General features: G+C 42.2%; 72 pseudogenes; all 72 read right to left on the bottom strand.

Annotated features, from left to right (window-relative positions):
• Positions 1-2: 2 nt before the first annotated feature.
• Positions 3-121, bottom strand: LOC142703122 (5S ribosomal RNA; annotated as a pseudogene).
• A 67-nt stretch (positions 122-188) lies between these two features.
• Positions 189-307, bottom strand: LOC142703034 (5S ribosomal RNA; annotated as a pseudogene).
• A 253-nt stretch (positions 308-560) lies between these two features.
• On the bottom strand, positions 561-679 carry LOC142703077 (5S ribosomal RNA; annotated as a pseudogene).
• Positions 680-1,331: 652 nt separating this feature from the next.
• LOC142703045 (5S ribosomal RNA) lies at positions 1,332-1,450 on the bottom strand (annotated as a pseudogene).
• A 67-nt stretch (positions 1,451-1,517) lies between these two features.
• On the bottom strand, positions 1,518-1,636 carry LOC142703100 (5S ribosomal RNA; annotated as a pseudogene).
• A 253-nt stretch (positions 1,637-1,889) lies between these two features.
• LOC142703076 (5S ribosomal RNA) lies at positions 1,890-2,008 on the bottom strand (annotated as a pseudogene).
• Positions 2,009-2,075: 67 nt separating this feature from the next.
• LOC142703008 (5S ribosomal RNA) lies at positions 2,076-2,194 on the bottom strand (annotated as a pseudogene).
• A 67-nt stretch (positions 2,195-2,261) lies between these two features.
• On the bottom strand, positions 2,262-2,380 carry LOC142703017 (5S ribosomal RNA; annotated as a pseudogene).
• A 67-nt stretch (positions 2,381-2,447) lies between these two features.
• Positions 2,448-2,566, bottom strand: LOC142703066 (5S ribosomal RNA; annotated as a pseudogene).
• Positions 2,567-2,633: 67 nt separating this feature from the next.
• Positions 2,634-2,752, bottom strand: LOC142703075 (5S ribosomal RNA; annotated as a pseudogene).
• A 67-nt stretch (positions 2,753-2,819) lies between these two features.
• Positions 2,820-2,938, bottom strand: LOC142703099 (5S ribosomal RNA; annotated as a pseudogene).
• A 253-nt stretch (positions 2,939-3,191) lies between these two features.
• LOC142703022 (5S ribosomal RNA) lies at positions 3,192-3,310 on the bottom strand (annotated as a pseudogene).
• Positions 3,311-3,377: 67 nt separating this feature from the next.
• LOC142703043 (5S ribosomal RNA) lies at positions 3,378-3,496 on the bottom strand (annotated as a pseudogene).
• A 253-nt stretch (positions 3,497-3,749) lies between these two features.
• LOC142703089 (5S ribosomal RNA) lies at positions 3,750-3,868 on the bottom strand (annotated as a pseudogene).
• Positions 3,869-3,935: 67 nt separating this feature from the next.
• LOC142703106 (5S ribosomal RNA) lies at positions 3,936-4,054 on the bottom strand (annotated as a pseudogene).
• Positions 4,055-4,307: 253 nt separating this feature from the next.
• Positions 4,308-4,426, bottom strand: LOC142703010 (5S ribosomal RNA; annotated as a pseudogene).
• A 67-nt stretch (positions 4,427-4,493) lies between these two features.
• Positions 4,494-4,612, bottom strand: LOC142703053 (5S ribosomal RNA; annotated as a pseudogene).
• Positions 4,613-4,679: 67 nt separating this feature from the next.
• LOC142703072 (5S ribosomal RNA) lies at positions 4,680-4,798 on the bottom strand (annotated as a pseudogene).
• Positions 4,799-4,865: 67 nt separating this feature from the next.
• On the bottom strand, positions 4,866-4,984 carry LOC142703050 (5S ribosomal RNA; annotated as a pseudogene).
• A 67-nt stretch (positions 4,985-5,051) lies between these two features.
• LOC142703018 (5S ribosomal RNA) lies at positions 5,052-5,170 on the bottom strand (annotated as a pseudogene).
• Positions 5,171-5,237: 67 nt separating this feature from the next.
• Positions 5,238-5,356, bottom strand: LOC142703102 (5S ribosomal RNA; annotated as a pseudogene).
• A 67-nt stretch (positions 5,357-5,423) lies between these two features.
• LOC142703064 (5S ribosomal RNA) lies at positions 5,424-5,542 on the bottom strand (annotated as a pseudogene).
• Positions 5,543-5,609: 67 nt separating this feature from the next.
• On the bottom strand, positions 5,610-5,728 carry LOC142703038 (5S ribosomal RNA; annotated as a pseudogene).
• Positions 5,729-5,981: 253 nt separating this feature from the next.
• On the bottom strand, positions 5,982-6,100 carry LOC142703011 (5S ribosomal RNA; annotated as a pseudogene).
• Positions 6,101-6,166: 66 nt separating this feature from the next.
• On the bottom strand, positions 6,167-6,285 carry LOC142703030 (5S ribosomal RNA; annotated as a pseudogene).
• Positions 6,286-6,352: 67 nt separating this feature from the next.
• LOC142703110 (5S ribosomal RNA) lies at positions 6,353-6,471 on the bottom strand (annotated as a pseudogene).
• Positions 6,472-6,538: 67 nt separating this feature from the next.
• Positions 6,539-6,657, bottom strand: LOC142703007 (5S ribosomal RNA; annotated as a pseudogene).
• Positions 6,658-6,724: 67 nt separating this feature from the next.
• LOC142703041 (5S ribosomal RNA) lies at positions 6,725-6,843 on the bottom strand (annotated as a pseudogene).
• A 67-nt stretch (positions 6,844-6,910) lies between these two features.
• On the bottom strand, positions 6,911-7,029 carry LOC142703058 (5S ribosomal RNA; annotated as a pseudogene).
• Positions 7,030-7,096: 67 nt separating this feature from the next.
• LOC142703063 (5S ribosomal RNA) lies at positions 7,097-7,215 on the bottom strand (annotated as a pseudogene).
• A 67-nt stretch (positions 7,216-7,282) lies between these two features.
• On the bottom strand, positions 7,283-7,401 carry LOC142703068 (5S ribosomal RNA; annotated as a pseudogene).
• Positions 7,402-7,468: 67 nt separating this feature from the next.
• LOC142703079 (5S ribosomal RNA) lies at positions 7,469-7,587 on the bottom strand (annotated as a pseudogene).
• Positions 7,588-7,654: 67 nt separating this feature from the next.
• LOC142703016 (5S ribosomal RNA) lies at positions 7,655-7,773 on the bottom strand (annotated as a pseudogene).
• A 67-nt stretch (positions 7,774-7,840) lies between these two features.
• Positions 7,841-7,959, bottom strand: LOC142703105 (5S ribosomal RNA; annotated as a pseudogene).
• A 67-nt stretch (positions 7,960-8,026) lies between these two features.
• LOC142703060 (5S ribosomal RNA) lies at positions 8,027-8,145 on the bottom strand (annotated as a pseudogene).
• A 67-nt stretch (positions 8,146-8,212) lies between these two features.
• Positions 8,213-8,331, bottom strand: LOC142703057 (5S ribosomal RNA; annotated as a pseudogene).
• A 67-nt stretch (positions 8,332-8,398) lies between these two features.
• LOC142703062 (5S ribosomal RNA) lies at positions 8,399-8,517 on the bottom strand (annotated as a pseudogene).
• Positions 8,518-8,584: 67 nt separating this feature from the next.
• Positions 8,585-8,703, bottom strand: LOC142703067 (5S ribosomal RNA; annotated as a pseudogene).
• A 68-nt stretch (positions 8,704-8,771) lies between these two features.
• On the bottom strand, positions 8,772-8,890 carry LOC142703005 (5S ribosomal RNA; annotated as a pseudogene).
• A 67-nt stretch (positions 8,891-8,957) lies between these two features.
• Positions 8,958-9,076, bottom strand: LOC142703014 (5S ribosomal RNA; annotated as a pseudogene).
• Positions 9,077-9,143: 67 nt separating this feature from the next.
• On the bottom strand, positions 9,144-9,262 carry LOC142703092 (5S ribosomal RNA; annotated as a pseudogene).
• A 67-nt stretch (positions 9,263-9,329) lies between these two features.
• On the bottom strand, positions 9,330-9,448 carry LOC142703013 (5S ribosomal RNA; annotated as a pseudogene).
• Positions 9,449-9,515: 67 nt separating this feature from the next.
• On the bottom strand, positions 9,516-9,634 carry LOC142703065 (5S ribosomal RNA; annotated as a pseudogene).
• A 67-nt stretch (positions 9,635-9,701) lies between these two features.
• LOC142703047 (5S ribosomal RNA) lies at positions 9,702-9,820 on the bottom strand (annotated as a pseudogene).
• Positions 9,821-9,887: 67 nt separating this feature from the next.
• On the bottom strand, positions 9,888-10,006 carry LOC142703098 (5S ribosomal RNA; annotated as a pseudogene).
• Positions 10,007-10,259: 253 nt separating this feature from the next.
• On the bottom strand, positions 10,260-10,378 carry LOC142703021 (5S ribosomal RNA; annotated as a pseudogene).
• A 67-nt stretch (positions 10,379-10,445) lies between these two features.
• On the bottom strand, positions 10,446-10,564 carry LOC142703042 (5S ribosomal RNA; annotated as a pseudogene).
• Positions 10,565-10,817: 253 nt separating this feature from the next.
• LOC142703088 (5S ribosomal RNA) lies at positions 10,818-10,936 on the bottom strand (annotated as a pseudogene).
• A 67-nt stretch (positions 10,937-11,003) lies between these two features.
• On the bottom strand, positions 11,004-11,122 carry LOC142703044 (5S ribosomal RNA; annotated as a pseudogene).
• A 67-nt stretch (positions 11,123-11,189) lies between these two features.
• On the bottom strand, positions 11,190-11,308 carry LOC142703009 (5S ribosomal RNA; annotated as a pseudogene).
• A 67-nt stretch (positions 11,309-11,375) lies between these two features.
• Positions 11,376-11,494, bottom strand: LOC142703052 (5S ribosomal RNA; annotated as a pseudogene).
• Positions 11,495-11,561: 67 nt separating this feature from the next.
• LOC142703120 (5S ribosomal RNA) lies at positions 11,562-11,680 on the bottom strand (annotated as a pseudogene).
• A 67-nt stretch (positions 11,681-11,747) lies between these two features.
• On the bottom strand, positions 11,748-11,866 carry LOC142703029 (5S ribosomal RNA; annotated as a pseudogene).
• Positions 11,867-11,933: 67 nt separating this feature from the next.
• Positions 11,934-12,052, bottom strand: LOC142703035 (5S ribosomal RNA; annotated as a pseudogene).
• A 67-nt stretch (positions 12,053-12,119) lies between these two features.
• On the bottom strand, positions 12,120-12,238 carry LOC142703097 (5S ribosomal RNA; annotated as a pseudogene).
• A 67-nt stretch (positions 12,239-12,305) lies between these two features.
• LOC142703031 (5S ribosomal RNA) lies at positions 12,306-12,424 on the bottom strand (annotated as a pseudogene).
• Positions 12,425-12,491: 67 nt separating this feature from the next.
• Positions 12,492-12,610, bottom strand: LOC142703036 (5S ribosomal RNA; annotated as a pseudogene).
• A 67-nt stretch (positions 12,611-12,677) lies between these two features.
• On the bottom strand, positions 12,678-12,796 carry LOC142703023 (5S ribosomal RNA; annotated as a pseudogene).
• A 67-nt stretch (positions 12,797-12,863) lies between these two features.
• Positions 12,864-12,982, bottom strand: LOC142703074 (5S ribosomal RNA; annotated as a pseudogene).
• A 67-nt stretch (positions 12,983-13,049) lies between these two features.
• Positions 13,050-13,168, bottom strand: LOC142703020 (5S ribosomal RNA; annotated as a pseudogene).
• A 67-nt stretch (positions 13,169-13,235) lies between these two features.
• On the bottom strand, positions 13,236-13,354 carry LOC142703012 (5S ribosomal RNA; annotated as a pseudogene).
• Positions 13,355-13,422: 68 nt separating this feature from the next.
• LOC142703054 (5S ribosomal RNA) lies at positions 13,423-13,541 on the bottom strand (annotated as a pseudogene).
• Positions 13,542-13,608: 67 nt separating this feature from the next.
• LOC142703024 (5S ribosomal RNA) lies at positions 13,609-13,727 on the bottom strand (annotated as a pseudogene).
• A 67-nt stretch (positions 13,728-13,794) lies between these two features.
• Positions 13,795-13,913, bottom strand: LOC142703113 (5S ribosomal RNA; annotated as a pseudogene).
• A 67-nt stretch (positions 13,914-13,980) lies between these two features.
• LOC142703019 (5S ribosomal RNA) lies at positions 13,981-14,099 on the bottom strand (annotated as a pseudogene).
• Positions 14,100-14,538: 439 nt separating this feature from the next.
• Positions 14,539-14,657, bottom strand: LOC142703117 (5S ribosomal RNA; annotated as a pseudogene).
• A 67-nt stretch (positions 14,658-14,724) lies between these two features.
• LOC142703028 (5S ribosomal RNA) lies at positions 14,725-14,843 on the bottom strand (annotated as a pseudogene).
• Positions 14,844-14,910: 67 nt separating this feature from the next.
• LOC142703109 (5S ribosomal RNA) lies at positions 14,911-15,029 on the bottom strand (annotated as a pseudogene).
• Positions 15,030-15,096: 67 nt separating this feature from the next.
• On the bottom strand, positions 15,097-15,215 carry LOC142703006 (5S ribosomal RNA; annotated as a pseudogene).
• A 67-nt stretch (positions 15,216-15,282) lies between these two features.
• LOC142703040 (5S ribosomal RNA) lies at positions 15,283-15,401 on the bottom strand (annotated as a pseudogene).
• A 67-nt stretch (positions 15,402-15,468) lies between these two features.
• On the bottom strand, positions 15,469-15,587 carry LOC142703056 (5S ribosomal RNA; annotated as a pseudogene).
• A 67-nt stretch (positions 15,588-15,654) lies between these two features.
• LOC142703061 (5S ribosomal RNA) lies at positions 15,655-15,773 on the bottom strand (annotated as a pseudogene).
• Positions 15,774-15,794: the final 21 nt, after the last annotated feature.

Below are 15,794 nucleotides of genomic sequence, written 5' to 3'. Positions count from 1 at the left end.
AAAGTCAACCGCACCACGGATTCCCAGACAGTCTCCCACACTGATACTAGCGAGGCCTTAAGCTGTGTAACTTCTGCGATCTGACGAGAGCAGGGACATTCAGCTTAGAATGGCCATTGACATTAAATGCTTTAATCCATAGTCCTTTTTAATCGATTGTGAAACAAAATCGAAACAACATAATAAAAATTCAACCGCACCACGGATTCCTAGACAGTCTCCCACACTGGTACTAGCGAGGCCTTAAGCTATGTAACTTCTGCGTTCTGACGAGAGCAGGCACATTCAGCTTAGAATGGCCATTGAGATTAAAGGCTTTAATCCATAGTCCTTTTTAATCGATTGTGAAACAAAATCTAAACGACATAATAAAAACTCAACCGCACCACGGATTCCGAGACAGTCTCCCACACTGGTTCTAGCGAGGCGTTAAGCTGTGTAACTTCTGCGACCTAACGAGAGCAGGCACATTCAGCTTAGAATGGCCATTAACATTAAATGCTTTAATCCATAGTCCTTTTTAATCGATTGTGAAACAAAATCTAAACGACATAATAAAAAGTCAACCGCACCACGGATTCCCAGACAGTCTCCCACACTGGTACTAGCGAGGCCTTAAGCTGTGTAACTTCTGCGATCTGACGAGAGCAGGCACATTCAGCTTAGAATGGCCATTGACTTTAAATGCTTTAATCCATAGTCTTTTTTAATCGATTGTGAAACAAAATCTAAACGACATAATAAAAATTCAACCGCACCACGGATTCCCAGACAGTCTCCCACACTGGTACTAGCGAGGCCTAAGGGTATGTTCACACGGCCTATTTACGGACGTAAATCGGGCGTTTTTGCCCCGAATTACGCCCGAAAATAGCGCCTCAATAGCGCTGACAAACATCTGCCCATTGAAAGCAATGGGCAGACGTTTGTCTGTTCACACGAGGCGTATATTTACGCGCCGCTGTCAAATGACGGCGCGTAAATAGACGCCCGCGTAGAAGAAGTGACCTGTCACTTCTTTGGCCGTAATTGGAGCCGCTATTCATTGACTCCAATGAATAGCAGCGCTAATTACGGCCGTAATTGACGCGGCGTTCAAGCGCCTGCACATGCCGGTACGACTGAAATTACGGGGATGTTTTTAGGCTGAAACATCCCCGTAATTTCAGCCGTAACGGACGCCCTCGTGTGAACATACCCTTAAGCTGTGTAACTCCTGCGATCTGACGAGAGCAGTCACATTCAGCTTAGAATGGCCATTGACATTAAAAGCCTTAATCCATAGTCCTATTTAATCTATTGTGAAACAAAATCTAACCAACATAATAAAAAGTTAACCGCACCACGGATTCCCAGACAGTCTCCCACACTGGTACTAGCGAGGCCATAAGCTGTGTAACTTCTGCGATCTGACGAGAGCAGGGACATTCAGCTTAGAATGGCCATTGACATTAAATGCTTTAATCCATAGTCTTTTTTAATCGATTGTGAAACAAAATCTAAACGACATAATAAAAATTCAACCGCACCACGGATTCCCAGACAGTCTCCCACACTGGTACTAGCGAGGCCTTAAGCTGTGTAACTTCTGCGTTCTGACGAGAGCAGGCACATTCAGCTTAGAATGGCCATTGACGTTAAATGCTTTAATCCATAGTCCTATTTAATCTATTGTGAAAAAAAATCTAAACGACATAATAAAAAGTCAACCGCACCACGGATTCCCACACAGTCTCCCACACTGGTACTAGCGAGGCGTTAAGCTGTGTAACTTCTGCGATCTAACGAGAGCAGGCACATTTAGCTTAGAATGGCCATTGACATTAAATGCTTTAATCCATAGTCCTTTTTAATCGATTGTGAAACAAAATCTAAACGACATAATAAAAAGTCAACCGCACCACGGATTCCCAGACAGTCTCCCACACTGGTACTAGCGAGGCCTTAAGCTGTGTAACTTCTGCGATCTGACGAGAGCAGGCACATTCAGCTTAGAATGGCCATTGACATTAAAAGCCTTAATCCATAGTCCTATTTAATCTATTGTGAAAAAAAATCTAAACGACATAATAAAAAGTCAACCGCACCACGGATTCCCAGACAGTCTCCCACACTGGTACTAGCGAGGCGTTAAGCTGTGTAACTTCTGCGTTCTGACGAGAGCAGGCACATTCAGCTTAGAATGGCCATTGACATTAAAAGCCTTAATCCATAGTCCTATTTAATCTATTGTGAAACAAAATCTAAACAACATAATAAAAAGTCAACCGCACCACGGATTCCCAGACAGTCTCCCACACTGGTACTAGCGAGGCCTTAAGCTGTGTAACTTCTGCGATCTGACGAGAGCAGGGACATTCAGCTTTGAATGGCCATTGACATTAAATGCTGTAATCCATAGTCCTTTTTAATCGATTGTGAAACAAAATCTAAACGACATAATAAAAAGTCAACCGCAACACGGATTCCCAGACAGTCTCCCACACTGGTACTAGCGAAGCCTTAAGCTGTGTAACTTCTGCGATCTGACGAGAGCAGGCACATTCAGCTTAGAATGGCCATTGAAGTTAAATGCTTTAATCCATAGTCCTATTTAATCTATTGTGAAACAAAATCTAAACGACATAATAAAAAGTCAACCGCACCACGGATTCCCAGACAGTCTCCCACACTGGTACTAGCGAGGCCTTAAGCTGTGTAACTTCTGCGATCTGACGAGAGCAGGCACATTCAGCTTAGAATGGCCATTGACATTAAATGCTGTAATCCATAGTCCTTTTTAATCGATTGTGAAACAAAATCTAAACGACATAATAAAAATTCAACCGCACCACGGATTCCCAGACAGTCTCCCACACTGGTACTAGCGAGGCCTTAAGCTGTGTAACTTCTGCGTTCTGACGAGAGCAGGCACATTCAGCTTAGAATGGCCATTGACGTTAAATGCTTTAATCCATAGTCCTATTTAATCTATTGTGAAACAAAATCTAAACGACATAATAAAAAGTCAACCGCACCACGGATTCCCAGACAGTCTCCCACACTGGTACTAGCGAAGCGTTAAGCTGTGTAACTTCTGCGATCTAACGAGGGCAGGCACATTCAGCTTAGAATGGCCATTGACATTAAATGCTTTAATCCATAGTCCTTTTTAATCGATTGTGAAACAAAATCTAAACGACATAATAAAAAGTCAACCGCACCACAGATTCCCAGACAGTCTCCCACACTGGTACTAGCGAGGCCTTAAGCTGTGTAACTTCTGCGATCTGACGAGAGCAGTCACATTCAGCTTAGAATGGCCATTGACATTAAAAGCCTTAATCCATAGTCCCATTTAATCTATTGTGAAACAAAATCTAAACGACATAATAAAAAGGCAACCGCACCATGGATTCCCAGACAGTCTCCCACACTGGTACTAGCGAGGCCTTAAGCTGTGTAACTTCTGCGATCTGACGAGAGCAGGGACATTCAGCTTAGAATGGCCATTGACATTAAAGGCTTTAATCCATAGTCCTTTTTAATCGATTGTGAAACAAAATCTAAACGACATAATAAAAATTCAACCGCACCACGGATTCCCAGACAGTCTCCCACACTGGTACTAGCGAGGAATTATGCTGTGTAACTTCTGCGATCTAACGAGAGCAGGCACATTCAGCTTAGAATGGCCATTGACATTAAATGCTTTAATCCATAGTCCTTTTTAATCGATTGTGAAACAAAATCTAAACGACATAATAAAAAGTCAACCGCACCACGGATTCCCAGACAGTCTCCCACACTGGTACTAGCGAGGCCTTAAGCTGTGTAACTTCTGCGATCTGACGAGAGCAGGGACATTCAGCTTAGAATGGCCATTGACATTAAATGCTTTAATCCATAGTCCTTTTTAATCGATTGTGAAACAAAATCTAAACAACATAATAAAAAGTCAACCGCACCACGGATTCCCAGACAGTCTCCCACACTGGTACTAGCGAGGGCTTAAGCTGTGTAACTTCTGCGTTCTGACGAGAGCAGGCACATTCAGCTTAGAATGGCCATTGACATTAAATGCTTTAATCCATAGTCCTTTTTAATCGATTGTGAAACAAAATCTAAACGACATAATGAAAATTCAACTGCACCACGGATTCCCAGACATTCTCCCACACTGGTACTAGCGAGGCCTTAAGCTGTGTAACTTCTGCGATCTGACGAGAGCAGACACATTCAGCTTAGAATGGCCATTGACATTAAAAGCCTTAATCCATAGTCCTATTTAATCTATTGTGAAACACAATCTAAACAACATAATAAAAAGTCAACCGCACCACGGATTCCCAGACAGTCTCCCACACTGGTACTAGCGAGGCCTTAAGCTGTGTAACTTCTGCGATCTGACGAGGGCAGGGACATTCAGCTTAGAATGGCCATTGACATTAAATGCTTTAATCCATAGTCCTATTTAATCTATTGTGAAACAAAATCTAAACAACATAATAAAAAGTCAACCGCACCACAGATTCCCAGACAGTCTCCCACACTGGTACTAGCGAGGCGTTAAGCTGTGTAACTTCTGCGATCTAACGAGAGCAGGCACATTCAGCTTAGAATGGCCATTGACATTAAATGCTTTAATCCATAGTCCTTTTTTAATCGATTGTGAAAAAAATCTAAACGACATAATAAAAAGTCAACCGCACCACGGATTCCCAGACAGTCTCCCACACTGGTACTAGCGAGGCCTTAAGCTGTGTAACTTCTGCGATCTGACGAGAGCAGGCACATTCAGCTTAGAATGGCCATTGACATTAAAAGCCTTAATCCATAGTCCTATTTAATTTATTGTGAAACAAAATCTAAACAACATAATAAAAAGTCAACCGCACCACGGATTCCCAGACAGTCTCCCACACTGGTACTAGCGAGGCCTTAAGCTGTGTAACTTCTGCGATCTGACGAGAGCAGGGACATTGAGCTTAGAATAGCCACTGACATTAAATGCTTTAATACATAGTCCTTTTTAATCGATTGTGAAACAAAATCTAAACGACATAATAAAAAGTCAACCGCACCATGGATTCCCAGACAGTCTCCCACACTGGTACTAGCGAGGCCTTAAGCTGTGTAACTTCTGCGGTCTGACGAGAGCAGGCACATTCAGCTTAGAATGGCCATTGACATTAAATGCTTTAATCCATAGTCCTTTTTAATCGATTGTGAAACAAAATCTAAACGACATAATAAAAAGTCAACCGCACCACGGATTCCCAGACAGTCTCCCACACTGGTACTAGCCAGGCCTTAAACTGTGTAACTTCTGCGATCTGACGAGAGCAGGTACATTCAGCTTAGAATGGCCATTGACATTAAAAGCCTTAATCCATAGTCCTATTTAATCTATTGTGAAACAAAATCTAAACGACATAATAAAAATTCAACCGCACCACGGATTCCCAGACAGTCTCCCACACTGGTACTAGCGAGGCCTTAAGCTGTGTAACTTCTGCGATCTGACGAGAGAAGGCACATTCAGCTTAGAATGGCCATTGACGTTAAATGCTTTAATCCATAGTCCTATTTAATCTATTGTGAAACAAAATCTAAACAACATAATAAAAAGTCAACCGCACCACGGATTCCCAGACAGTCTCCCACACTGGTACTAGCGAGGCGTTAAGCTGTGTAACTTCTGCGATCTGACGAGAGCAGGGACATTCAGCTTAGAATGGCCATTGACATTAAATGCTTTAATCCATAGTCCTTTTTAATCGATTGTGAAACAAAATCTAAACGACATAATAGAAAGTCAACCGCACCACGGATTCCCAGACAGTCTCCCACACTGGTTCTAGTGAGGCGTTAAGCTGTGTAACTTCTGCGATCTAACGAGAGCAGGCACATTCAGCTTAGAATGGCCATTAACATTAAATGCTTTAATCCATAGTCCTTTTTAATCGATTGTGAAACAAAATCTAAACGACATAATAAAAAGTCAACCGCACCTCGGATTCCCAGACAGTCTCCCACACTGGTACTAGCGAGGCCTTAAGCTGTGTAACTTCTGCGATCTGACGAGAGCAGGCACATTCAGCTTAGAATGGCCATTGACATTAAATGCTTTAATCCATAGTCCTTTTAATCGATTGTGAAACAAAATCTAAACGACATAATAAAAAGTCAACCGCACCACGGATTCCCAGACAGTCTCCCACACTGGTACTAGCGAGGCGTTAAGCTGTGTAACTTCTGCGATCTGACGAGAGCAGGCACATTCAGCTTAGAATGGCCATTGACATTAAATGCTTTAATCCATAGTCCTTTTTAATCGATTGTGAAACAAAATCTAAACGACATAATAAAAATTCAACCGCACCACGGATTCCCAGACAGTCTCCCACACTGGTACTAGCGAGGCCTTAAGCTGTGTAACTTCTGCGATCTGACGAGAGCAGGCACATTCAGCTTAGAATGGCCATTGACGTTAAATGCTTTAATCCATAGTCCTTTTTAATCGATTGTGAAACAAAATCTAAACGACATAATAAAAATTCAACCGCACCACGGATTCCCAGACAGTCTCCCACACTGGTACTAGCGAGGCCTTAAGCTGTGTAACTTCTGCGATCTGACGAGAGCAGGGACATTCAGCTTAGAATGGCCATTGACATTAAATGCTTTAATCCATAGTCCTTTTTAATCGATTGTGAAACAAAATCTAAACGACATAATAAAAATTCAACCGCACCACGGATTCCCAGACAGTCTCCCACACTGGTACTAGTGAGGCCTTAAGCTGTATAACTTCAGCGATCTGACGAGAGCAGGCACATTCAGCTTAGAATGGCCATTGACATTAAATGCTTTAATCCATAGTCCTTTTTAATCGATTGTGAAACAAAATCTAAACGACATAATAAAAAGTCAACCACACCATGGATTCCCAGACAGTCTCCCACACTGGTACTAGCGAGGCCTTAAGCTGTGTAACTTCTGCGATCTGACGTGAGCAGGGACATTCAGCTTAGAATGGGCATTGACATTAAATGCTTTAATCCATAGTCCTTTTTAATCGATTGTGAAACATAATCTAAACGACATAATAAAATTTCAACTGCACCACGGATTCCCAGCCAGTCTCCCACACTGGTACTAGCGAGGACTTAAGCTGTGTAACTTCTGCGATCTGACGAGAGCAGGCACATTCAGCTTAGAATGGCCATTGACGTTAAATCCTTTAATCCATAGTCCTATTTAATCTATTGTGAAACAAAATCTAAACGACATAATAAAAAGTCAACCGCACCACGGATTCTCAGACAGTCTCCCACACTGGTACTAGCGAGGCGTTAAGCTGTGTAACTTCTGCGATCTAACGAGAGCAGGCACATTCAGCTTAGAATGGCCATTGACATTAAATGCTTTAATCCATAGTCCTTTTTAATCGATTGTGAAACAAAATCTAAACGACATAATAAAAAGTCAACAGCACCACGGATTCCCAGACAGTCTCCCACACTGGTACTAGCGAGGCCTTAAGCTGTGTAACTTCTGCGATCTGACGAGAGCAGGGACATTCAGCTTAGAATGGCCATTGACATTAAATGCTTTAATCCATAGTCCTATTTAATCTATTGTGAAACAAAATCTAAACGACATAATAAAAAGTCAACCGCACCACGGATTCCCAGACAGTCTCCCACACTGGTACTAGCGAGGCCTTAAGCTGTGTAACTTCTGCGATCTGACGAGAGCAGGGACATTCAGCTTTGAATGGCCATTGACATTAAATGCTGTAATCCATAGTCCTTTTTAATCGATTGTGAAACAAAATCTAAACGACATAATAAAAAGTCAACCGCACCACGGATTCCCAGACAGTCTCCCACACTGGTACTAGCGAGGCCTTAAGCTGTGTAACTTCTGCGTTCTGACGAGAGCAGGCACATTCAGCTTAGAATGGCCATTGACATTAAAAGCCTTAATCCATAGTCCTATTTAATCTATTGTGAAACAAAATCTAAACAACATAATAAAAAGTCAACCGCACCACGGATTCCCAGACAGTCTCCCACACTGGTACTAGCGAGGCCTTAAGCTGTGTAACTTCTGCGATCTGACGAGAGCAGGCACATTCAGCTTAGAATGGCCATTGACATTAAATGCTTTAATCCATAGTCCTTTTTAATCGATTGTGAAACAAAATCTAAACGACATAATAAAAAGTCAACCACACCATGGATTCCCAGACAGTCTCCCACACTGGTACTAGCGAGGCCTTAAGCTGTGTAACTTCTGCGATCTGACGTGAGCAGGGACATTCAGCTTAGAATGGGCATTGACATTAAATGCTTTAATCCATAGTCCTTTTTAATCGATTGTGAAACATAATCTAAACGACATAATAAAATTTCAACTGCACCACGGATTCCCAGCCAGTCTCCCACACTGGTACTAGCGAGGACTTAAGCTGTGTAACTTCTGCGATCTGACGAGAGCAGGCACATTCAGCTTAGAATGGCCATTGACGTTAAATCCTTTAATCCATAGTCCTATTTAATCTATTGTGAAACAAAATCTAAACGACATAATAAAAAGTCAACCGCACCACGGATTCTCAGACAGTCTCCCACACTGGTACTAGCGAGGCGTTAAGCTGTGTAACTTCTGCGATCTAACGAGAGCAGGCACATTCAGCTTAGAATGGCCATTGACATTAAATGCTTTAATCCATAGTCCCTTTTTAATCGATTGTGAAACAAAATCTAAACGACATAATAAAAAGTCAACAGCACCACGGATTCCCAGACAGTCTCCCACACTGGTACTAGCGAGGCCTTAAGCTGTGTAACTTCTGCGATCTGACGAGAGCAGGGACATTCAGCTTAGAATGGCCATTGACATTAAATGCTTTAATCCATAGTCCTATTTAATCTATTGTGAAACAAAATCTAAACGACATAATAAAAAGTCAACCGCACCACGGATTCCCAGACAGTCTCCCACACTGGTACTAGCGAGGCCTTAAGCTGTGTAACTTCTGCGATCTGACGAGAGCAGGGACATTCAGCTTTGAATGGCCATTGACATTAAATGCTGTAATCCATAGTCCTTTTTAATCGATTGTGAAACAAAATCTAAACGACATAATAAAAAGTCAACCGCACCACGGATTCCCAGACAGTCTCCCACACTGGTACTAGCGAGGCCTTAAGCTGTGTAACTTCTGCGTTCTGACGAGAGCAGGCACATTCAGCTTAGAATGGCCATTGACATTAAAAGCCTTAATCCATAGTCCTATTTAATCTATTGTGAAACAAAATCTAAACAACATAATAAAAAGTCAACCGCACCACGGATTCCCAGACAGTCTCCCACACTGGTACTAGCGAGGCCTTAAGCTGTGTAACTTCTGCGATCTGACGAGAGCAGGGACATTCAGCTTTGAATGGCCATTGACATTAAATGCTGTAATCCATAGTCCTTTTTAATCGATTGTGAAACAAAATCTAAACGACATAATAAAAAGTCAACCGCAACACGGATTCCCAGACAGTCTCCCACACTGGTACTAGCGAAGCCTTAAGCTGTGTAACTTCTGCGATCTGACGAGAGCAGGCACATTCAGCTTAGAATGGCCATTGAAGTTAAATGCTTTAATCCATAGTCCTATTTAATCTATTGTGAAACAAAATCTAAACGACATAATAAAAAGTCAACCGCACCACGGATTCCCAGACAGTCTCCCACACTGGTACTAGCGAGGCCTTAAGCTGTGTAACTTCTGCGATCTGACGAGAGCAGGCACATTCAGCTTAGAATGGCCATTGACATTAAATGCTGTAATCCATAGTCCTTTTTAATCGATTGTGAAACAAAATCTAAACGACATAATAAAAATTCAACCGCACCACGGATTCCCAGACAGTCTCCCACACTGGTACTAGCGAGGCCTTAAGCTGTGTAACTTCTGCGTTCTGACGAGAGCAGGCACATTCAGCTTAGAATGGCCATTGACGTTAAATGCTTTAATCCATAGTCCTATTTAATCTATTGTGAAACAAAATCTAAACGACATAATAAAAAGTCAACCGCACCGCGGATTCCCAGACAGTCTCCCACACTGGTACTAGCGAAGCGTTAAGCTGTGTAACTTCTGCGATCTAACGAGGGCAGGCACATTCAGCTTAGAATGGCCATTGACATTAAATGCTTTAATCCATAGTCCTTTTTAATCGATTGTGAAACAAAATCTAAACGACATAATAAAAAGTCAACCGCACCACAGATTCCCAGACAGTCTCCCACACTGGTACTAGCGAGGCCTTAAGCTGTGTAACTTCTGCGATCTGACGAGAGCAGTCACATTCAGCTTAGAATGGCCATTGACATTAAACGCCTTAATCCATAGTCCCATTTAATCTATTGTGAAACAAAATCTAAACGACATAATAAAAAGGCAACCGCACCATGGATTCCCAGACAGTCTCCCACACTGGTACTAGCGAGGCCTTAAGCTGTGTAACTTCTGCGATCTGACGAGAGCAGGGACATTCAGCTTAGAATGGCCATTGACATTAAAGGCTTTAATCCATAGTCCTTTTTAATCGATTGTGAAACAAAATCTAAACGACATAATAAAAATTCAACCGCACCACGGATTCCCAGACAGTCTCCCACACTGGTACTAGCGAGGAATTATGCTGTGTAACTTCTGCGATCTAACGAGAGCAGGCACATTCAGCTTAGAATGGCCATTGACATTAAATGCTTTAATCCATAGTCCTTTTTAATCGATTGTGAAACAAAATCTAAACGACATAATAAAAAGTCAACCGCACCACGGATTCCCAGACAGTCTCCCACACTGGTACTAGCGAGGCCTTAAGCTGTGTAACTTCTGCGATCTGACGAGAGCAGGGACATTCAGCTTAGAATGGCCATTGACATTAAATGCTTTAATCCATAGTCCTTTTTAATCGATTGTGAAACAAAATCTAAACAACATAATAAAAAGTCAACCGCACCACGGATTCCCAGACAGTCTCCCACACTGGTACTAGCGAGGGCTTAAGCTGTGTAACTTCTGCGATCTGACGAGAGCAGACACATTCAGCTTAGAATGGCCATTGACATTAAAAGCCTTAATCCATAGTCCTATTTAATCTATTGTGAAACACAATCTAAACAACATAATAAAAAGTCAACCGCACCACGGATTCCCAGACAGTCTCCCACACTGGTACTAGCGAGGCCTTAAGCTGTGTAACTTCTGCGATCTGACGAGGGCAGGGACATTCAGCTTAGAATGGCCATTGACATTAAATGCTTTAATCCATAGTCCTATTTAATCTATTGTGAAACAAAATCTAAACAACATAATAAAAAGTCAACCGCACCACAGATTCCCAGACAGTCTCCCACACTGGTACTAGCGAGGCGTTAAGCTGTGTAACTTCTGCGATCTAACGAGAGCAGGCACATTCAGCTTAGAATGGCCATTGACATTAAATGCTTTAATCCATAGTCCTTTTTAATCGATTGTGAAACAAAATCTAAACGACATAATAAAAAGTCAACCGCACCACGGATTCCCAGACAGTCTCCCACACTGGTACTAGCAAAGCCTTAAGCTGTGTAACTTCTGCGATCTGACGAGAGCAGGCACATTCAGCTTAGAATGGCCATTGACATTAAATGCTTTAATCCATAGTCCTTTTTAATCGATTGTGAAACAAAATCTAAACGACATAATAAAAAGTCAACCGCACCACGGATTCCCAGACAGTCTCCCACACTGGTACTAGCGAGGCGTTAAGCTGTGTAACTTCTGCGATCTGACGAGAGCAGGCACATTCAGCTTAGAATGGCCATTGACATTAAATGCTTTAATCCATAGTCCTTTTTAATCGATTGTGAAACAAAATCTAAACGACATAATAAAAAGTCAACCGCACCACGGATTCCCAGACAGTCTCCCACACTGGTACTAGCGAGGCCTTAAGCTGTGTAACTTCTGCGATCTGACGAGAGCAGGCACATTCAGCTTAGAATGGCCATTGACATTAAATGCTTTAATCCATAGTCCTTTTTAATCGATTGTGAAACAAAATCTAAACGACATAATAAAAAGTCAACCGCACCACGGATTCCCAGACAGTCTCCCACACTGGTACTAGCGAGGCCTTAAGCTGTGTAACTTCTGCGATCTGACGAGAGCAGGCACATTCAGCTTAGAATGGCCATAGACGTTAAATGCTTTAATCCATAGTCCTTTTTAATCGATTGTGAAACAAAATCTAAACGACATAATAAAAAGTCAACCGCACCACGGATTCCCAGACAGTCTCCCACACTGGTACTAGCGAGGCCTTAAGCTGTGTAACTTCTGCGATCTGACGAGAGAAGGCACATTCAGCTTAGAATGGCCATTGACGTTAAATGCTTTAATCCATAGTCCTATTTAATCTATTGTGAAACAAAATCTAAACAACATAATAAAAAGTCAACCGCACCACGGATTCCCAGACAGTCTCCCACACTGGTACTAGCGAGGCGTTAAGCTGTGTAACTTCTGCGATCTGACGAGAGCAGGGACATTCAGCTTAGAATGGCCATTGACATTAAATGCTTTAATCCATAGTCCTTTTTAATCGATTGTGAAACAAAATCTAAACGACATAATAGAAAGTCAACCGCACCACGGATTCCCAGACAGTCTCCCACACTGGTACTAGCGAGGCCTTAAGCTGTGTAACTTCTGCGATCTGACGAGAGCAGGCACATTCAGCTTAGAATGGCCATTGACGTTAGATGCTTTAATCCATAGTCCTATCTAATCTATTGTGAAACAAAATCTAAACGACATAATAAAAAGTCAACCGCACCACGGATTCCCAGACAGTCTCCCACACTGGTACTAGCGAGGCGTTAAGCTGTGTAACTTCTGCGATCTAACGAGAGCAGGCACATTCAGCTTAGAATGGCCATTCACATTAAATGCTTTAATCCATAGTCCTTTTTAATCGATTGTGAAACAAAATCTAAACGACATAATAAAAAGTCAACCGCACCACAGATTCCCAGACAGTCTCCCACACTGGTACTAGCGAGGCCTTAAGCTGTGTAACTTCTGCGATCTGACGAGAGCAGTCACATTCAGCTTAGAATGGCCATTGACATTAAAAGCCTTAATCCATAGTCCTATTTAATCTATTGTGAAACAAAATCTAACCAACATAATAAAAAGGCAACCGCACCACGGATTCCCAGACAGTCTCCCACACGGGTACTAGCGAGGCCTTAAGCTGTGTAACTTCTGCGATCTGACGAGAGCAGGGACATTCAGCTTAGAATGGCCATTGACATTAAATGCTTTAATCCATAGTCTTTTTTAATCGATTGTGAAACAAAATCTAAACGACATAATAAAAATTCAAACCGCACCACGGACTCCCAGACAGTCTCCCACACCGGTACTAGCGAGGCCTTAAGCTGTGTAACTTCTGCGTTCTGACGAGAGCAGGCACATTCAGCTTAGAATGGCCATTGACGTTAAATGCTTTAATCCATAGTCCTATTTAATCTATTGTGAAAAAAAATCTAAACGACATAATAAAAAGTCAATCGCACCACAGATTCCCAGACAGTCTCCCACACTGGTACTAGCGAGGCCTTAAGCTGTGTAACTTCTGCGATCTGACGAGAGCAGTCACATTCAGCTTAGAATGGCCATTGACATTAAAAGCCTTAATCCATAGTCCTATTTAATCTATTGTGAAACAAAATCTAACCAACATAATAAAAAGGCAACCGCACCACGGATTCCCAGACAGTCTCCCACACTGGTACTAGCGAGGCCTTAAGCTGTGTAACTTCTGCGATCTGACGAGAGCAGGGACATTCAGCTTAGAATGGCCATTGACATTAAATGCTTTAATCCATAGTCTTTTTTAATCGATTGTGAAACAAAATCTAAACGACATAATAAAAATTCAACCGCACCACGGATTCCCAGACAGTCTCCCACACCGGTACTAGCGAGGCCTTAAGCTGTGTAACTTCTGCGTTCTGACGAAAGCAGGCACATTCAGCTTAGAATGGCCATTGACGTTAAATGCTTTAATCCATAGTCCTATTTAATCTATTGTGAAAAAAAATCTAAACGACATAATAAAAATTCAACCGCACCACGGATTCCCAGACAATCTCCCACACTGGTACTAGCGAGGCGTTAATCTGTGTAACTTCTGCGATCTAACGAGAGCAGGCACATTCAGCTTAGAATGGCCATTAACATTAAATGCTTTAATCCATAGTCCTTTTTAATCGATTGTGAAACAAAATCTAAACGACATAATAAAAAGTCAACCGCACCACGGATTCCCAGACAGTCTCCCACACTGGTTCTAGTGAGGCGTTAAGCTGTGTAACTTCTGCGATCTAACGAGAGCAGGCACATTCAGCTTAGAATGGCCATTAACATTAAATGCTTTAATCCATAGTCCTTTTTAATCGATTGTGAAACAAAATCTAAACGACATAATAAAAAGTCAACCGCACCTCGGATTCCCAGACAGTCTCCCACACTGGTACTAGCGAGGCCTTAAGCTGTGTAACTTCTGCGATCTGACGAGAGCAGGCACATTCAGCTTAGAATGGCCATTGACATTAAATGCTTTAATCCATAGTCCTTTTTAATCGATTGTGAAACAAAATCTAAACGACATAATAAAAAGTCAACCGCACCACGGATTCCCAGACAGTCTCCCACACTGGTACTAGCGAGGCGTTAAGCTGTGTAACTTCTGCGATCTGACGAGAGCAGGCACATTCAGCTTAGAATGGCCATTGACATTAAATGCTTTAATCCATAGTCCTTTTTAATCGACTGTGAAACAAAATCTAAACGACATAATAAAAATTCAACCGCACCACGGATTCCCAGACAGTCTCCCACACTGGTACTAGCGAGGCCTTAAGCTGTGTAACTTCTGCGATCTGACGAGAGCAGGCACATTCAGCTTAGAATGGCCATTGACATTAAATGCTTTAATCCATAGTCCTTTTTAATCGATTGTGAAACAAAATCTAAACGACATAATAAAAATTCAACCGCACCACGGATTCCCAGACAGTCTCCCACACTGGTACTAGCGAGGCCTTAAGCTGTGTAACTTCTGCGATCTGACGAGAGCAGGGACATTCAGCTTAGAATGGCCATTGACATTAAATGCTTTAATCCATAGTCCTTTTTAATCGATTGTGAAACAAAATCTAAACGACATAATAAAAATTCAACCGCACCACGGATTCCCAGACAGTCTCCCACACTGGTACTAGTGAGGCCTTAAGCTGTATAACTTCAGCGATCTGACGAGAGCAGGCACATTCAGCTTAGAATGGCCATTGACATTAAATGCTTTAATCCATAGTCCTTTTTAATCGATTGTGAAACAAAATCTAAACGACATAATAAAAAGTCAACCACACCATGGATTCCCAGACAGTCTCCCACACTGGTACTAGCGAGGCCTTAAGCTGTGTAACTTCTGCGATCTGACGTGAGCAGGGACATTCAGCTTAGAATGGGCATTGACATTAAATGCTTTAATCCATAGTCCTTTTTAATCGATTGTGAAACATAATCTAAACGACATAATAAAATTTCAACTGCACCACGGATTCCCAGCCAGTCTCCCACACTGGTACTAGCGAGGACTTAAGCTGTGTAACTTCTGCGATCTGACGAGAGCAGGCACATTCAGCTTAGAATGGCCATTGATGTTAAATCCTTTAATCCATAG

The sequence above is a fragment of the Rhinoderma darwinii genome, unplaced genomic scaffold (assembly GCF_050947455.1).
Source record: "Rhinoderma darwinii isolate aRhiDar2 unplaced genomic scaffold, aRhiDar2.hap1 Scaffold_2524, whole genome shotgun sequence".
NCBI lineage: Eukaryota > Metazoa > Chordata > Amphibia > Anura > Rhinodermatidae > Rhinoderma > Rhinoderma darwinii.
The sequence above is the reverse complement of the archived record's forward strand: the minus strand, read 5'-3'. Positions and strand labels throughout refer to the sequence as shown.